This window comes from Cygnus olor, chromosome 6 (genome assembly GCF_009769625.2).
Source record: "Cygnus olor isolate bCygOlo1 chromosome 6, bCygOlo1.pri.v2, whole genome shotgun sequence".
NCBI classification, from domain to species: domain Eukaryota; kingdom Metazoa; phylum Chordata; class Aves; order Anseriformes; family Anatidae; genus Cygnus; species Cygnus olor.
Genome location: NC_049174.1, coordinates 10,706,404 through 10,721,569, shown reverse-complemented (window position 1 = coordinate 10,721,569; position 15,166 = coordinate 10,706,404).

The window sequence follows — 15,166 nt, the reverse complement described above, 5'->3', positions numbered from 1 at the left end:
CTCCTACCTCTTGACTGGATTTCGTTAGCAGGACTCCTTCACAGCCCCCCAGAAAGGAGGCAGCGCACGTTAATGGGCACTCCAGGCGTTGATTTATCTGCCCATGTTGGTGTTGCATTTGCGAGTTATTTTTACTGTCATTTATTTAACCAAGGACAGCCCCACAGGAGCTTGGCTTTAGTTTCCCAGATACAAGAAGAAAAGCTTTATGGATTTCACAGCCATCAAAGCGAGAGTTCCCAGGGAACATATCCTCCAGGAAGGCTTCACTCAGGCTTGAGCATTTCTTGCTTTCCCCTAGGAAGTGACAGACACAGCTGGAAACTCAAGTGCACAGCCCCTTTTTCACCCTTAAACTCCTCATTTCTGGGACTTGCATGTATCATTTCACCTCCTAACTTCATCCCCATCTTCAGCAGTTAGCAATTAGCAGCATTTTGTTCCTTTGCCAAAGAAAAGTCCATTCTTCCTCTGGGTGACCAGACACAGAGGACAGGGACAGGCATGCTGTAGGTCCTCCACTCTGCCGGTCTCTTCCCTGCAGACCACAGGCTGCTATCCATGTGGCAGAAGCCATATGTCTGGGTCCTGGTCACGGCCAGCTCCTGAGCAGCTTGGACTTTTAACATAAGGTGATGGAAAAAATGTTAAATGCCTGCTGCTGGAGATAGCAAATCAGCTTTTTCTTCCCTGGTAACTTCCTCTGCAGCACTTAGGTCATCCTGATCAGATGTTGCTCTATGCCTCATTGTCATGGAAGAGCAGACATGCCCCATCCCAGCAATGAGAAGATAGCGAGGCGTACCAGCACTGCGGGGTCCTGCTTGGAACGCCTTTCTCTGCCCTACTTCCTCTGAGTGCTGGCGTGAGGAGTCATCTAGGGTAGAGCACTTTTCCTCATTTGAGGAAATGACCCAGCTCCTGAGAACACCAAAGGAAAGCAAAAGCAGTTTTCACTCCATCACGCTTTTCCTTTCCTCCAGCAGTTTTTCCTTGTCCACAATGACAAGGAAGCAGACACTGCAGAGCAGCCCCTCACCAGCAGCAGGCTCAGGTTAAGCAAGGGAAGAGTCAGGTGTCCTTTCGAGACTCTGGGCTCCAAAAGAGTGGCCAGCTGTATGTCTGGAAACAGAATCCAGCTCTGTGCATGGCCCTTGAAGGAAAGTTCCTGTGGCTGAAAGTTTCTGATGGTAACAGTTGCCCTAATAAAAGACAGTCCATCAGCTTACAGGAGGACAGTATTTTCAGGGTTCATTGCATTCTGCCACATCTTTGATGCTAATTCTCTTGGGCTGACTGGGCACTGCCTTGAAATTGGTGGTAACTTGCATGCTGTGCCGACAGATCCTTTATCAGACAGGTCCTCTTCCTTCCTTTCCCTTTCCACCATTAAACCAAGAGAAGTAAATGTAGTGTGTGTTCTTGAAAGTAGGCTTGATCAACTCTCTGTGAACTTCTTCAGCTGCCGTGAGGTTTCATCCACCTTGAAAATTACATCCTTCCAGAGCACTTAGGGTTTGGGTCATATTAGTCATAGGAAAATAATAAAGTAAAATACAGAGAAATTAGCTTTCCCATATGCAGGGTATGGTGGATCAGCTTTGCCAGCTATAAAAACTGATCCTGGTTACTTACTCCTTGTGGTGACAGGTTATTTTCACTGTTCACTTGAGACAGTGTGCAGTACATTAGCAGTACCACAAATTAGTCTGTAAGGACCATTCTTTAACTCCAGTAAAGCAAGTCTGTCAATGCCACAAAACGGGGAATGGCATTTCATTCTGCCAAACACACTTATGGAACAAACCGAAAGTGCTATAGGCCGGTAACACAGGAGGAAAAAGACAGTTGTACCTTATCATATAAGAAAGCAGGTCTCCAACAGGTGGAGTCATTACTAGCCCTTGCTAATTCTTCTCTACTATTATTGATCTGTTTGCACCATTGCAAAACCTAGCTCCATTGCTGTAAACAGCATGCCAGGATGGTACTGTGAGATCCTCGTCACTTAAATGAAAGTGATGGAAGGGAGATGGCTTTCCTCAATGAAGGAGATCTATTGCAGAACTGGAGAGGAAGCCAATGTAGTGAATGTTGTTGTGTTCCCACGCCAGTACTCATTGCTTTGATCTGCAAGTCTTTGGCAGGACTTGATGTCTCTGATCTAAATTTATCTGGATTTTGGACTGATCTGGATGGAGCTGTGTAATCCAGCAGCTCAGTGGCTTCATGTAAAAAAAAAAAAAAAAAAAAAAAACACACCACACTCATCCACTCATTCTTAGCTCTAAGAAAATCTGGGTGGCAAACTTGAAATCATCTTGAAAGGCCGCACCTTCATCACATCAGGTGCTGAAGTTAGGGCTATGACCAGAAAGCATTGACTCACCTAATTAACTCCTAAAACTCAGAGAGGATGGGAGATATCCTATTGAACAGATGAAATGGAGAACAGCATGACTAGCAGTTCTAAACACTTTCCAGTTGGATTGCTTTGAAGGAAAAAGCCAAGCTTGGAGCAAAAGCATGAATAAATGGCATGGAGCGCTCTGGAGTCCCGATGGATGTGAGGCCCAAGGCATAAACCCACCACAGCAGGTTTCACACTGGTACTTTAGGCTCATGCTTTCTGGGAAAGCTTTTTTTTTTTTTTTTTTCTCCATAGACTCACAGAATGGTGTGGGTTGAAAGGGACCTTAAGGATCAGCTACTTCCAGTCCCCTGCCATGGGCAGGGCCCCCTTAAGCAGAGCAGGCCCCATCCAGCCTGGCCTTGGGCACTGCCAGGGATGGGGCACCCACAGCTCCTCGGGACAGCCTGGGACGGGACCTCACTGCCCTCACCTCACCTTTTTGCCAGGTTTGGACCCACAAAGAGGAAGCGCAAGTGGTTGGGCAGTTACTGGCTACAGGTGGTGTGCCACCTCTGCCTGGGCTTGGAGCGAGAGGTGCTGCTCCGAGTCGGTACCAGGTGACAGAGCGAGGCCCTGCTTGGTGAGGCTGGAGGGGAAACCTCGAGACCCATCCCGCTTCAAAGGCACTCAAGACAAAGCTGTGAGGGGTCAAGGCAGAGCAATGAGATCCTGCTTTTCTGTCGAGGACATCTGAAGAAAGGGTAAAACAATAGGCCAAAAAGAGATTATTTTTATCTCATGAGTGCATAGGAAAACAGTTTTCTTCAGGAAAAAGACAAAATTACACCTCTTTCTTGCTAATAAAGACAGGTTTACAGTTTTTGCTTTGATGAGTGCCATACTCATTTATTAATTTTTTCATGGTTTGTCTGTGAGGGGTCCAAAAGAACACCTAAACCTCAAACTCTCTTTGCACTGCTACGTGACAAAATAAACTGTATTTACAGCCAAGACACTTGGTTACCCTGCCTATAGCCAAGACCTGGAGGAAGCCCTTGTGAGGTTTTCATGCGGAGCCCAACACCTCTTGATCAGACTTTCCAGGAAGATGCCAGCTTCCTCTGTAGATAGTTAAAAGATATATTGCTTAATGTGAAAAGAAATAATGGAGATGCTTAGGACACTGTTGGAGGTTACAACTCTTTCCCTTGATTGAGGCTAATGGCTTCCATGCACCAAAGCATTCAGGCAACTGGCAAATTCTCTGTGGCTGGTGTGTCCCCTGGCTCCTCTGCCAAGGCAAGGATACCCTCCTCTATGGCATAGGAAAAAGAAGTTAAGGCTTTATCTCCAGTCACCCAAGCTGGTCTCTGGCTTGCCTCTCCCTTGTGAGCCATCCTGCATTAGCACTGGGAGTTGGGTCCTTTCCCTCCCCCTCCCCCTTCTCTCCAAGGGGTTTTAATTAGCATTGCCACTGTAATCCTTAATTTGACTGTATTCCTGGCTTCCAGTTTAAGCTCCCACCCCCTTTTTTTTTTCTTGTTAGGAGCCCTTTAAGACACAGCTGTAAAACTCTGCAGACCATATATCATAACACTTCATAATTTCACTTACATTTTAGTAACACGAACAACAATCAGCTCATTCCTAGTGACCCAGAGAGCCCGAAAAGCGGTACGCCAGTTAATAACGGAGCTGGGAGCGAGGCGTCGAGCTGGAGCACCACTGCCCTCAGCCACCATCCCCGGTGGCCCTTTGGGAGGCCTCAGTGGGTGAAGGCTGAGCCCAAGGCAGTCAGGCAGCAGGGAGCAGGACACCTTGTTCCCTGCAGAGCCTCTCCATGGGGGCGGATGCCTTCTGGCACATTTTATCAGTGGGGCTCACTGGAAACCATCCAGTCAACTGGAAAACACTGCTACCCCTTTTCTGTGCAGACTGAGATTAGCACAGGACAGGGTCCCTCTCCTGTCATACAGCACTTAGCACAGCAAAGCCCCAGTGTAATTAGCCCCTTTAGCTATAATTACACCAGTAACAGCTGCAAGACCTTCCCCTCCTGATCTTTCGCAGCTGCAGCTTCCACCTCATCACGACTTTGTTCTTCCTAGGACCATTTCCACCAGTACATCCCTTGGTTTTCACAGCAAAGGGCAGCACAATTCCAGCTCTCACCAGCCCCTCCTGTACCCCGCAACGTGCTGCAGCACACTGCTTATGTGTTTTTCTTCCTGGCTGCACGGTTAAGGCCGTGATCCAACGCTCTGAGAAGCTTGCAACGCACTTGCCACTGACTTGAGCAGGTTTTGGATCAGGTGCCGCATGTAAAATTTGTCCCAGCCAGATATCAGTCACTAGGGTGTCGTTTTTGAGACTGAGTTTATATACTGAAGCCTGGGCCCGGACTTGGCTCCCTTGCTGACCTTTCAGAAAGCCTCTTCTCATTTTGCTTGGCTTCTTTGCTGGTTCTGGAGCTGCCTGTGGGTTTGGTAGTGGTTCAGGTTACTTGCTGATGGCCTGTTCTTCTACCTCTGCCTTTCAAGAAGAGTTCACTCCAGGATTTATAACAGGTTTTTGGTAGCACCCTCTGTACTTAAATCTGTAAAACCATTTCAGTTTAACCACCTGTTTTCACACGCTTATAATTTCACAAAGCATCCACCTTTTGGGATAAAATTTTCCATGCTTCAGCTCTTGCCCAAGGCGCTATTATTTCTTTAAACAAAATTCCAAAAAGAAAAAAAAAAGTTTGATCCAAATCCTTTCCACATTTCTACACTTGGCCCGAGGCAAGCAGCTTTCCCCATCGAAAAAAACCTGTAATCACACTTGTTGTTGAGGCTGAAGAGGAAAAGCTGATCCTCGGGAGCTGCCACAAACACCCTGGGAAGACAACTGGAGCCCCATGGGCTGCCTGGCATGGGGAGGTGACGGCTGATGACCATGACCTTGGGCCCGCCTCTGCTGTTTCCAACTCACAGAGCTGTGAGGGATCTGACCAAGCCTCTTGGGGCCTGGCCTGGCATCTTGTGGAGCCAGTGGGAGCTTTTCTACCAAAAAGGCCTTTTGGTCAATCTTGCAACTGCATCGCCGCAGGGGGGCCTGAAGAAGTCAGTGGGAGCCTTTCCAGTGACCTCAGCTATCTGAGCAGCTGTGGTTCAAAGGGCTGAGGGGGTCTGTGGGAGAAGCCAGCACAGCTTGTAAAATACATGCCAGGTTTTATTTTAGTTTGCACTCCCTGCTCTTCGGGACGTCTTAGGAAATGAAATGCAAAGAAATAACACCAGGGCAATACTCGGGCTGTAAGATCAAGCAGTTAAAGTAATCAGGAAATTGTTTAAAAAAACCTTGCGTTGCTCCAGAAATGTTGTCTCAGCTTCACTGAGCCATTTCTGTTTTCCCCAGTGTTAAAGGTAACATATCACTTGTCTTGTTTGAATGCCTCCTCATTCCTATTTCCACAATGCTCGTGTCCCAAGCTGCCCCCAGGGCCCCTGACTGGGGCAGCCTGCCTTCCTGTAGTGTGCTTACAAGAGGCACAAGGGCCTTGCCCCCAGCAAAAGCTGCTCTCAGCAATCAGTAAGCAGCTTCACTTCAAGCGGCCGTGCTGTTCTGGATGCCTTTTCTGCCAAGCAAGGCAGTGTCCATTGACTGGCCTCTTTTGCACTTTTCTAAGGATGGCTTAGGATTTCCTCCTCATGAGTCCAGTAATAAGCCCCGATTCCTTAGATTCTGGCTGCCTGCTTTCGGATGTTTGCAGAGGTGTTGATCTTCCTGGCCAGATAAAGCCTAGTGTCACATTCAACACCTTCTGTTCCCTGTTACAGAAAAAAAAAAAAAAAGCCTCAAGACCTCTAAGGCAACCACCTCCAGAGGAGTCTGAGCCAATTACATATAAATGTGCCATTGTTGATTAATACCTACTTTTGAGTCTGGGAACACACTTGGGAGGCTCTATTTCCATCTCCCAAAGCTTTAGAGAAGACAGCTCGGAAGAGCTTAAACAGCTTCAGCAACATCACAGTTTTCTGGAGGTCTTTACCACCCAGAGACTTCAATGCAAGAACCAGGACTGTCACCAAGTGGTCAGATCAGTGGTTGAGCTTCTCCTCCAACAAAAACTCCTGCTTGACCTTGTAGCTTTCCCAATCAAACATGTCTGCAGCTTTGACAATGAGTGCAAGCGTGTACAACAGAGAGTCAAGCTCCAAGAGACAGCCAGAACTAGTACTGCAAGTATACAAAGGTGTGGGGGTCCAAAGTAGGAGAGATGTAGAGGCAAAGGGGCAGCAGCAATGCAAATTAAATACCTGACCATGAAGCCTCCCGTTCCCCTGACTTTTTCTGCAGAAACGCCAGCAGGTGACTGGGACTCAGCCCTGTCACAAAGCCACCCTGCCTGTGTGAACCTGTGCAGGACTTTACCCCACACAGAGGGGCTCCTTCCCTCTCCAGCCTCACCTTCTCCCTGGGGAGACATCCTCTCCCTGCACCACACGGAGGTTTTCCCTCTGAGCCCAGCCACTGGTGGAGCCAGCCCAGACGTGGATGCCGAGGCCAGCGGTGGAAGTTTGTGCGTGCCTTTTATTGTGGGCTGCCGTCCCCCCGCCACGGCACCGCGCTGGAAGCAGCTGTACATCTCGGGGTGGTCCTGCGCTCTGGTTGCTCTCCACAGCCGCATACTGCAAGCCCGCAAGCCCCGTGCAAACACAGCACATGATACTTGAGAAAGTGACATTTTAACGTAATAACACGTTTAACGCGCGTTCCCACACGGCTTCTGATCGCTCCTACCAGCGGGTATAAAACGCAGCACAATAGAACAGTATTTAGCTGCAAGAGACTCTGGTCTCTCACCCTCCATTTTGGCTCCTAAAGACAAGTATCCTATTAACATGGGCTCTGAGTTTACAGCCCCCAGTCTAACAGAGTTAAACATAAAACCAGCCCTTTCTTGACACTTCTGCGGATGGGAATGAAAAGCTGACACCCAGGGAACACTAAAAGTGGAGGAGAACACCTCTCCTTCCTCCCAAATTACCTGACTGGCACAGGGCTATACGCAAACCACAGCCACTGTGTGGGCCACGCATTCCTCCTGGCTCCAGGGCTGGCCTCTGGCACACGCAGGTCCTCAGCTGCCCAGACCCCATGGGATGCTGAGGCCACCCAGGGGGCATTTTCTGCTCTCCTCTGCCTTGTCCCACTCCATCTGAGCTTCCCTGCATCCAGGCTGCTCAGAACCAGGCACCACTGGGTGTCACTTGAAAACTAGGTCTCTTGGGGCATCCTCCAACACACCTATTCCTTTGCTCTCCTGTCAGGATCTTCTTGTTTGGACCCAATATCTGTTCATGGAAGACACAGAGCACTGAGACAGAGAGGCACTTTTACTCAGCTCCCACCCTGCCAGGAGCAACAAGAAGCATGAATAAAACTCTTAGCGTGACTAGAACAAATAAACCTTCCTGCTACATCAAGCTGCACGCCCCGGGAAGGGCTATGCATCTTCGGCCAAGCTAAGTATCATCTATCCTTCCTTGCAGCCCTCTACTCCCTTCTCCAAGAGTAACGTTCACCGAGGAGAATGGCCTGCAAGAGGTGAGCACAAGAAAGTGACATGTGCAGAGGATGCTAAACAGAGGCCAGGAAGAAAATCCCTCCTGCAAGAACTGAAGGGGAAAATCCAAATGCAGTTGTACAGCAAAACATAACACAACAAGACATCTTGAAAGAAAGATGAGCTTCACATCAGCTGAAAAAGATATTACGGTCCTTTGCTGATATGTAAAAAGGAGCAATTTTTTCTCTTCCTGTTCTCTTTCTCCTTCTCCCAGATCTCCAGAGAGACAATGCACAAAGAGCCAGGTGAGTCTGCAGTAATGACAAACCCAAAGAACTTTGGTAGTGCAGGTGTGCACGCTGCTGCACCAAGCACTACGTCGGCCAGGATGGGGTCATGGGCAACCATGAACCAATATGGCTATAAACCCAGAGCAAGAAGAAATGAGGTCTCAGCTTGCTCCAATAAAGGCTAGAGTGATATGCCAGGTGAGAGCTCACCAAGCTCACTCCTGCCTGTAGCTTTACAGTTTCCTAAAATAAGAGCCACCATTTCTCAGTATGTCCTGGGACCTTCCAGACACGAGAACCTCTGGGGTAATAAATAAGGTCTTTAGCTATTTCCGCCACTGTTGACACAAAGTTAAAAAGCTCAGCTACAGCAATTATTTTCAGGTCAACATGTATGTTAAACCATTTACTTTTACAAGCATTTTGTTCCAGTTGCCCAAACTTACAGACATTACAATCCACGCAAATGAAGGCCAGGAGAAAAAAAGAGTTCATCACGGCTTTTTTATATTCACTATTTCTTGTCAGTCCGTTTACCTTCACCTTTCTCCCCATGATACAAATTCTGTATGTTTTTATTTAACCATTCATTTGAGTGCTTTGTTGACACTGTCTGTCGTGTCATCAGACCTACTTGACTCCAATGCCATTTATCTGATGTCCATTCATCAGACTTGCAAGACACTTCCCATTGTTGGTGGAGTCATTCTTTGTTCTCTGCACCCTCAGACATTGTTGTAACTGAGAACTATTAAAACAGCTTTTGTTTCTTTCCCATTTCTGCTTACAAGGAGAACTACATCGTGGTGATGCATTACTGGGGTGGTCAGTGGAATAATTTGGGTGCTGTAGAGAGGAGTACCTCAGTCTCTCTCTTCCTGCTACCTCTCCAGAAAAAAAATTATATATAATACATACTATATATAGTTTAAGGGTGTTTGTCTTTAGGAGGATGTGATGAGAAAGCCCAGCATGCCTGCTCTCTCACAATCTGTCAGAGTCACTTCTGGTTCCTACCTGCCTGTTCCTGTGCTCCATGCACTGATGCTGACCCAGGACCTACCTCAGGTTGATTCCAGTTTCCAGCTTTGTAACGTGCACTGCAAGTACCACCGAAATTATTTGAATTGGACAGAAAGACTTCCTTTCTCTCTAGGTTAAAGCCAGAGCAGCTTGGAGCCTCCTGCTCAAAGCAACTGCTTCTTATCCAAACAACTCCTCCTTCCCAGACAGCTTTGCACTATGCTGTGTATCCCCAGCTCCTCCCAAGCACAGCCGACGCTTGGTCTCCAGCATCAGCAGACACTGTTCCAAAAAAGCAGAGAAACCTGAAAGTACAGAAGAAATTAAGCACCTCTAATCCAATGTAAAGCTGTTAGCCAGAAAACAGTCCCTGTGGCTAGGCTGCCAGCCCAGGAGTTGAGAGATACTGTGCAGCTCCTTCACGCTGCTTGCCTGTACCATTTCGCATCCATTTCCTTCTAGACCGAGTCAGTCTTCCGAAACAAAAAGAGCTCTGTTAAAATATGCCTTTTCCATTAAATCAGTACAAGTCCTTTCGGTTTGTATCTCGGTCATCTGGGACTGGCTCTTCTGGCCTTTTTGGGGAGGGAGGAAGGAATTTATGTCCATAATTAGCCTTTCACACAAAAGCAATTACACCAGATGGAAACCAAGGATCTTTCCCTTCCAGAGCAACGCAGCATGAGACCTTGCTAGATGTGGTTCAGCAGGAGACCGAGAAAGCAGGTTCTGGTATACCTGGGCACACAGACTGTATCTGGTATTTTTCACAGGAAAACAACATTCCTCATGCGTGTCTCAGGCTTTTGGGTTGCATCAGTTATTTCAGGTATTTAAGTAGATTGTACAGATTCTCTTCTTTTTGTTATTAGCATTGTTGACCTTTAGGAGACCTCGCAGTAAAGATGGGCATATGAGCCTGCTGAGCTGGACTCATGTATTCTTCCATTTGTTACCTACACAGCATCCTCTTGGGATGCCTGGCCCTGTCCCTCTGCAAAGCAACCACAACCGGAAGTACCTGCAGTACAGAAAAGGCCAGGAATCACAGGGGGAAAAAAAAAAAGTTTTAAAAAGAGGTGAGAGAAATAAATAAATAGCCATTTCTACTACTTTTCTTTAAAAGAAATTTCCACTTCTTCAAAAGCTGAAAAAAAGATTTAAAACCCAGCAGAAAGGAGACTTTTCTTTGTTACGAGACTTTTCAATGTGTGGAGACACCAGTTTTCCTTGCAGAAGGTGACCCATGTGCAGAACATGTCTGTTTTCTCTCCTGCTTCAAGGAAAAGGCTGTCACCGTCCGTGTACGGGGGCTGCTTTTCCTGTAAAGCCAAAGACAGCTTTTCCACAAGCACCTTTGGTTCCTCCACCTTATCCAGTGCAAGGCAGTGAGACTAAAGTAACGCAGCACACATAGTAACCATCCTTAATGGCTGGATGCATTTTCAGAAGTTGCCCTGTTTCACAACCCTAAACGTAAACCTAACAGTAACACTAAGCCTAACCCTGATTAGAACCCTAAAAAACACATACGGTGCCAGTTTCTCCCATCAAAAAGTGTTCCCAACGGAAGCCTTTGGGTACACCTGAACTCCCTCTGGGAGCCCTTACGCAACCCCACACACAACAGGACTCTGCGCCTTCTCTCTTTCCAAACAACCCTAAACACGCCTTTCATTTTATGTCCCCCAGTCCATTTCCCATTTGGGGGAAAAGTACCAGGCCAGGCAATGGCTGGGCACCCTCTTTCCATGTGTCCTGGGTGTCCCTGGTGCCGCACCCGGATAGAATGCCTTGAGCACACTTGCCACCAAGCAGAGACACCACGACAGGATCTGAGGCTTTCTAGGATTCATTTAATCTGGCCTCACGTGCCTCCTAGCCGATCCATTTAGATCTTGCCACATTGATTCTCAGACTTTTGGCTAATGGGGGAGGTGAGCTCCATCCCAGTCCCTGCTCTTATCGGTTTTCCCCTCGGTGCAGTAACAAGATACGAGTAGGATGAAAGGAGGAAGATGCCCTGTGTCACCTCTCGCCTCTGAGAAAAATAAACGGCCCTACTACTGCTGTTACCCAGTGCCATAAATCTTCCTGGTTCTGCTGAAGTCCTGAGATGGGCAAGGATTCCCCAGAGGTCACATCTGGGCAAAGACACCGGGATTGGGAGCAGAAAGCTCCCCTGCATCGACCTACACCATGAGACTGAATGATCCCGAAGGAAGAAGCCTTCTGGGTTCTTCCCCCAAACAGGGAGAATCCTGTTCTGAGCCCCTCAATCCAAACAGACGTCAAAAAGGGGAAACAGCCTGGGAGGGAGAACCCCACCTTGCAGGGCCAAACACACGCTCCTCGCATGTCTGAACACACACTTTGCTGCGTGTACAAAACCAAGAGACCCAGTGGCCCGAAATAGCACCTGAGCACACAAGTGACCTGTGAAAGCAGCCAACAAAATCAGTTTTCAGCCCATTCCCGGGCACACAACAAAGTCGAGTCTGTGGGACCCAGAGCAACATAAAGTAACGCTAACCCATGCAACCTCTGCTTCACAAGTCGTAAATCTGGAGTGGAATTTCTCTCTCTTTTCTTCTCGGTAAGCGTTTCCCTTCTGTGGCTGTCAGACACAATTCGAGGCCGGGCTGCTATCATCACAGGTTGGGATTTGGGCAGAAGGGGGAGGGAGCCGATCCTTTTTTCATCACATTAAATTAAACTATAAACCATGCCTTTTAATTCCTTCTAATTAACTTTCTCACTGGAAAACGGAAATATTATATCGTAATATTTTCTCACAAAACACGTCAGGAAGCATTTTGGAAGGGGCATGCCTCAGCCCTGCAGGCAGCTCCCTGGGGCACGGTGGGACATGCTGGGGGTTCGGGGCTGAAGCTCTCCATGCCTGGCAGCTCCGTGGTCCATCACACGCACTTTCGGACTCTGGGATAAGCACAAATTCAGCTTAATCTCTCTGCAGCCATCTAGCCCAGACCCTCGGACTCCACCAGCAGAGAGGGATGTGTTCCCTAAAGCCCTCCAAACTGCCATGCAGCGTTTGTCTTGCCCTTTGCTTCTGCAACTGCAGTAGCAATGTCAGCGGTGGTTGCTTCCTCAGAGGATGGATCCAAGGCATGTCAGGGAAAAAAAGAAGAAAAAAAAATCACAGGCACTTTTTCATTTTTAAAGTGAAGCTGCTTGGGAGCCCATTTTCAATTAGCTTTCAATGGGCTGCATCCCCTAAATCATGTAGGGGCTGGCTGGCTTACAAATGCCCAGTTTTTCTCTACAGACACAGGATACCAGAGCTTTGCAGTCCTAAAGCATTTAAAAGTAATTGGCATTTTCCCCCTTATGTTCCGAGATGTGCTCAAGAGAAGTAACCCAAGAGGCAAGAGACTGTCTTTGAGGCCTCTAAACTACTCCAACTTCATGAAGGAAGAAACCCAATACAGCAAATTGCAGCGAGGAGACAGCCGAAAGCAAGGGCATGCTCTGAAAGCAGCAACAACGTGTCCCGCTCTCGGTCCTCCCGGCTTAGCAAGCACTGCCAAGACTCTGTGCCAGAAGGAGTTTCCATCTGGGCTTCCGATCTCCGACAGCACAGCACCCCAGCGCTGCTGAGCCAAGTCAGAGGCAGCTAGAGCCAGATCGGGCACCGGGTCAAGGGAAGAGAGGAACCCAGACCTGACTCAGGGACGTGTGCTCCTCAACTGTTGGAGATGGGATGTCCTGCCGTACACACATGTGACCAGGAATTTCATATTTCTAAGCAAACAGTAATAATAGTAATCATAATGGCGTTTCTTTTTAGGTAGCATGCAGCCTGGAGCCCCAGGTCAGAAGAGACAAACCCCAGAGCACGTACCTCCAAGCCTGAAACTCAAGCACTCAAGTGCCACCTCTGGCAAGAGCTGCTCGTTTGCAAACCTGTTAATTCCACACCTACATGCCTCCAAGCAGGACAAAGTGCCATCAGGGCACAAACAAGACTGAGTTCTGTCCCTGAGCAAGCTGGTTGAAGCGGAGAAGCTGTCTCCATTTGGAGGGTACCAGTGGGGACTGAGAATTTGGGGGATAAGGGGTGCACAGAGCCTGCTACCCAGAGCATCTACCTTCACGATGGCTGGAAAACCCTGTAGATAGCCTCCACTAGATGGGAAGAGACCTGATGGGAAGAGACCTGATCTGATAGCTAAGGTGCAGGATTTAAGACTGAAGGACTCCTAACTTATTGCTAGGTGAGAGAAATCTCAAAAGTTCAGACACCAGTGACCCCACCTGCAGCTCCGGGCCTCAACACAAGCAGGACATGGGGCTGTGGGAGCAGGGCCAGAGGAGGCCACGAGGATGGCCAGAGGCTGGAGCACCTCTCCTACAGAGCCAGGCTGAGGGAGCTGGGGGGGTCAGCCTGGGGAGGAGAAGGCTCCGGGGACACCTTGTAGCAGCCTTTCAGTGCTTAAAGGGGATACAGGAGATCTGGGGAGGGACCCATTTTCAGGGGGTGTGGTGACAGGATAAGGGGTAGTAATTTTAAAGTAAAAGGGGGTAGATTTAGAGTAGGTTTGTGGAAGAAATTCTCCTCTGTGAGGGCAGTGAGGCCCTGGCCCAGGCTGCCCTGAAGAGCTGTGGGTGCCCCATCCCTTGCAGTGCCCAAGGCCAGGCTGGATGTGGCCTGCTCTGCTTGTGGGTGGCACTGGGGGGGCTTTAAGGTCCCCTCCAAACCAAAGCTTTCTGTGCTTCTGTGAAGTGAACAGCTCTATCTTAGCTTTTTTGCCCAATGCTACTGTTACAGACAATGCAGAGAACTGGGCATTTCTAGGGAGCCCTATGTTGTTTTACCTCAGCCTGCCATGAGGTGAATTGAAGAATTTTCAAGAAATAAACTGAATCTAGTAGGCCAGCACAATTGGACTCAGGACGTCTGTCACTGGTGACTCCGGTGTTGAGAAGGCGACCAGCTGAGCAGGGGACCTCCACCACCACAGCTTGACCCCCCTGGGGTTTCAGGGTCCTTGCCTCAGCTCTGGCCGACCCCATTTCACACACCTTAGCCCTTCAGGCCTCCCTTCCCCTTCACTGTTGAACACAGAGCTAATCCTCTTCCATCACCACCCCAGGGAACGGCCTCTGATGCCCTCAGATGAAGGACATCCAGTGCCCACATCAGCTGCAATCCGCCACCTCAGCTCGCCCAGTTTCCCCCCCCCCCGGCCTCCTCTGTCCCTGAGTCCCACTGACCTGGGAAGGTCCCATCCCTCTGGACCCCCGGTATCCCTTGCTGGCTAGCAGCTGTGTTTCAGGGTCCTGCCAACAGTTGTACCTTTTTCAGCCAAGAAACACTCCCTGACCCTAGACCAGAGGGGCTGGCAGCCACCTCCCGACCTGCAGAAGAGGGAGGAATGTCAGGCACGTCGTGAAACACAAGGCCTGCTTCCCAGAACTGTCAGGCTCCATTAGCTCTAAAGGGGGCTGACAATGTAAGGGTTTTAAACCCCAAACCACTGCTCTAAGCGAGCTCTCCCTTGCTAACGAACCACCCACAAGCTGAAATGCAGGCTCAAGGCACAGGCACTGCGATGTGCGCAAGAGCCATAGGCAGCCACGCAGACACAGGCGCTGCTCTGTCCGTTCCCCCAGAGGCTCTTTTCGCCTTCACAAGGCACAGATGTTTATTTGCTTTTCGCAGTGCTGCATCCTCAACCTGCCTTTAAAACTGGAACAGGGCTCAGCTCATCGGCACTAGCTTCGTTCCACCGTATTGGAAAAAAAAAAAAACAGATTTAGACAAAGAGCAAGCTACAACTGAAGGAGAGGAGACGCATTATTAAGCCCTAACACTAAGGGATTCCTGTTTGAAGTGATATCTGATGCAGAAAGCAAGCAGCGGTCTAGGGACACCAACCAATGCATTATTACTGCTTATTATCTCTGCCAGCCAGG